Here is a 4,837-nt window from a genome sequence, read left to right as displayed (position 1 = left end):
CTTTTTGATATTGCTCCACTCTACGCTGGAGAGCAGCCAAATACAGCTCAATTATGAAGACCTCAAAATCAGGAAACCATAGAAATTTAAGAGCAGAAAACCATCTTTTGACTCTACCATATGGCAGTGATATAGCCCTTAATATTGTGAATACTTGGCCTACATTAGGTTTTGTAGCTCGGTTTTATGCATAAAGCATGGTTTTCTACTCTCAGCAACCCCTGATTCTTCAGAGAACTGGCTGAGGTCATCTCCTCTTAATACCTAACACATATAGAAGAAAGTGTTTAAAGCCCACCTTACCCTTTGTGTCAACAAATGGAGTTAGCATCAGAAAGATAGCAAGTATAATTAGTTAGGCATACACACTTCAGTTAAGGGGATTCAGTTAATCACTTTGCTAAGTGGGATCGATTGATACATTGAATCTTTTATTGATTACTTTAATGACTGTTTTATCTGATTCTCCTTTTACCAACAACTGGTCGCTGAGAGCGTTCATGCTAGCTCCTATTTGAGGCGTGGGAGAACAGATAAACCCTAAATAAATGGGCTTCCATTTCTATTCCATGGTTTGCCCTACAAAAGGCTGTAGAAGTGCAGAATATTTATGATGCACTTACATCATGGACTTCTCTAGTGCTAGCCAGCTTCTAACAGCAGAGCAATTTTGAATAAGCTTCCTATGCTTGTTTGGGTCCCAGGAAAGATCCCAGGGTCCTGATGTTGATACCAAGACAGAGGCTCCAAGCATGAATGCAGGACTAGCAGGTGTGAGGGGGATTGACATTGCCTTTTATTTGCAGTGGAGACATGGAAGACCACTCATTCAGATCATTCATGCAAGCATATTCAGGCATACCCAGCTCAGGTGACCGGGAAGGCTCCTGCTCCCCAGCAGTCATGGCAAACCCTTCCATGACCTGTCCCCTATCTCCTTCCTCCCCGCTGTCACTCTGTGAAGCCTTCTGCTGCCATCCCTTTCCCTTCCTTCATGACTTTCTCCTCTGCATGCTGTCTGAATTCTGAGTGGCAGCAGCTGCCCAGGAGGGTAAGTTCAGCTCAAGTTCCTGTGCTGCTGACCGTTGCAGTACGTGCAATCCCAGGATTCACACCACAGCTCTACCACCAGCACTGCAGTCCACTGAAGGCGAGGGAGCAGGGCAGCAAGCCAATGCAAGAATGCAGTTGATACACTCTACATTTGATCTCCCTGCTTGTATTGACTGTAGAAGCATCATTCTCTCCGCCCATCTTCAACAGCCCCTGTTCTGACTGATGATTTTCAGGGAAGGTTCAAGTTGGATGTTAAGAAAAACTTCTTCTGAAGAGGAATGGTGATGTGGTGGCACAGCTTTGCAGGGAGGTGGTGGGGTCACCATCCCTGGGAGTGTTCAATAACCATGGAGATGTGGCACTGAGGGACGTGGGCAGTGTGCATGGTGGGATGGGGTGAGGCTGGATGTGGGGATCTTTGTGGTCTTTTCCAACCACAATGATTTGATGAAGATCAGAAGGCTTGCTTATTAGCAAGACAACAAACATGGCCTAGACCAACCAGGTGATGCAAAACTTCTCACAAATGCAATGGAGCTTTGGCCCACTTCAAATAAGGATTTCAGCGTGCACAACAAATACTGAGATAATGAGATGGCAGAATCAGCCCTTTATAGTCTAGTTTTCTATAGGTTTCCAAGGTGTACAGCACTTGTTTCTTTTAAGCAAGAAGGTCTAATCTGCATCCCGTAATGCTCAACACTCAGCACCTAACATTCAACATGTCCTTAAAATGGGATTGTTCTGTGCTACCAGTGGAACCCTGGGGTAGAGGAACCCTGAAAATCTTTCTGAGTGCAATGGTAAGAGGACAAATTAAGACTCAGGAAGCCATTGCACTTTGGGAGAAGCTAGTAAGATGAGGATTTCTGTAGTGAAAGAGCCAACCACTCCAAGAGTACTCATAATCCCTCCTGACTTTCACACCACATCATTTTGCAGTGAGTGCTGGACTTGCACGTCATGTTACGGTGGTAAACATGAGAAATACAGCAACGGTAGCTAGGCAAGCACTCTCCACGTATGGCAGAGGAGGAAGTATTACATTACCCTTTGCAGCCATGAGCTCATCCGGTCTGAAAGAGAACAGAAAACCTTTGGTTTCTGAGGCAAACAGCTAATAATAGCCCTCAGCTAGCAAAATTCAAGTGTAAAAGCACTACATTGCTGGGTTTTCTCCCTACGCCTCTGCAATAAGATGTGGGCTGGCTTTGGCTGCTGAGGATTAACTTGGTTGATTCCAGCTGTTGCCATAGTCTTTCTGTAATCGTTCATATTTCATTTTCTCTGACAGATACCTCCCAAATCTACCCTTTCTGTAATCCACTCTTTGCTGAAACTGCCAGTTTCCTGAGCCAAAAGCATGAGCTACACAACTCACGGAACAGATCCAAAGGCCCCAGAATCACATCCACATGGTGTGGGAAACGTAAAAGCTGATAGTTTAGAGTCTACACCACAGGCAGCAGCAAAACTGTCTACTACAGGAGCAGAGATATATTGCACACCAGGGACTGAAGGAGCAGAATGCCCCAAGATGGAGAGAGCAAAGACTGCAACCTTTACAAGGGAACAGAACGCAAGCTATGCCCTGCAAGGACACCAGGTCTGCGTGAGCAGAAAGGCAGTAGACTCCCAGTACAGTTGCTCCTCCACATAGCTGATCAAATGCCAAACCTTGACCAGGATTAAGCTCCAATGTGTTCACTGCCATAAGAAAGAAGAGGAGAAAACAGATTCCCTGTCCTGATCAGCTCAGAATACAAGACGAGAACTGTAAAGTTAACAGAGAACAAGTTGACTTATGAGCAAAAACCAGTAGAGTGCAGCTACAAATAAAACAGAAGACAAACCCTCGTCATCAGCCAGCTCACTAATGGTCACTCAGAATGCAGCTGATGTGCCCATGGCTATCTGGAGTCTAAGTTAAAATTTACTGGATCTTGTGCAAAATATACTGACACCAGAGCAATCTCTACTGCAGCTGGAGTGAGAGATCTGCCTCTGTTCTAAACCCTCAGACTAATGAGAAACGTACAATTAGAAAGGTATCAATGGATTCATGACTGGTCATTACATTTACAGAACATGGAATGAATGGTTGTCAACGTGGGATTCAACAAGCCAAAGGCAAGTGCAATGCCTCTGACTAAAAGTTCTTAGGACACCAACAACCAAACCTTCTCAGTGCAGCCACAGTAGAGATCTGTAACTACTACTGTTGAAATATCAACTGGTAGAGCAGTGTTGCACATTGTACAAATCACAGTTGGACATCCATGGACAGCTGATGATAAAGTAGTTGTAGGGGAAGAGCTGGATGAAACACTGTTAAAAACAAATAATCATTTTAGTTGCACGTTTGTAAGCATTTCTTTTCATCCTCCCCAAAACAGTTTCATGGCAGAATCAAGACACATTCACACAGACGTTTCCACAGCCAGACTATGGAATAATCAAAGAATATCAACCAAAATGTGTTTCCTACCAGTTACATGAATCTTGAAGGTGAGTTTCTGGCCAGCAGCCTCGCAGCTGTACTCCCCTGCACCTTTCTTCTCCACCTGGCTCACCACCAGCCGACGCTGTTTGCCCTCTGACTGCACCTTGAACTTCTTGCTCGAGGTGATCAGTTTCCCCTCCTTGTACCACTTCACCTCCGTCTTCTCCTGGGCCACCTCGCAGCTCAGCGTGGCATTTTGAGTCAGTACAGCCTTCACCTCCTTTTGTACCTTGTCCTTGTTTGTAAACACGTCTTCTTTCTCTGCAGGGACATCACAACAGTCACACCGTTTTGCTGTAGTCTGCTGCAGAGCTTACTCCAGTTCCCCGTTTTCACTATACTTGCCCTTCACAGGGAGCATTGTGATACCTCATTAAGACAGGAAAATACTTTCCCCTCTATTTTGCCTTGGGAAATGATAAGCATATCATTTCATTTCATATGATATCATATCATATCACAAAGCTAAACATTTCGCAGTCTGATAGCAGATTTGGACATGAGATTTAGAACACCTGCATGCACTGCTGAACCTCCTCCCTTATCTTTTTTTCTTCTCATGTCTCTCTACATTTCCAGTAAATCAGAAGGGAACGGCCCTCTAGAACAGGTTGCCCAAGGAGACTGTGGATGCTCCATCCCTGCAGGCATTCAAGGCCAGGCTGGATGTGGTTCTGGGCAGCCTGGGCAGCTGGTTGGCAACCCTGCACATAGGAAGAAGGGGGTTGGAACTGGATGAGCACTGTGGGGCTTTGCAACCCAGGCCATTTATGAGTCTGATTATTTGCATTTTCCACCTCATTGTGTCATTCAAATTTTGTAACCAGATCTCTTCAAACACCTCCCATTTTCTCACTCCTTGCATGCCTGGTGTGCTCTTGCACTGTAACCCTGCAGACACCAGATGACTACAAGAGCTGCACAAGTTACCCTCCTTGCCTATTGTTTGTTGCAGTAATTCATTCCTGGATGGAAAAGCACATGTAGAAAAGTGTTGCTATGACACTAGATGACAAAGAAAGCCCTATAGCCAAAATGTTTTGCACCAGAGAGGCTGTCAGTTGATCCTCCAAATGCAAGACACACCAGTACAGGCTGGGGGAAGAGCTGCTGGAGAGGGGCTCTGCTGAGTGGGACCTGGGCGTCCTGGTGGACGACAGATTGACCATGAGCCAGCAGTGTGCCCTTGTGGCCAAGAAGGCCAATGGCATCCTGGGGTGTATTAAAAAGAGCATGGCCAGCGGGTCGAGGGAGGTGATCCTCCTCCTCTACTCTGCC

This window comes from Coturnix japonica, chromosome 28 (genome assembly GCF_054131305.1).
Source record: "Coturnix japonica strain WE chromosome 28, WE-NBRP24, whole genome shotgun sequence".
In the NCBI taxonomy this organism is placed as follows: Eukaryota; Metazoa; Chordata; class Aves; order Galliformes; family Phasianidae; genus Coturnix; species Coturnix japonica.
Note: the sequence above shows the minus strand (reverse complement) of the source record.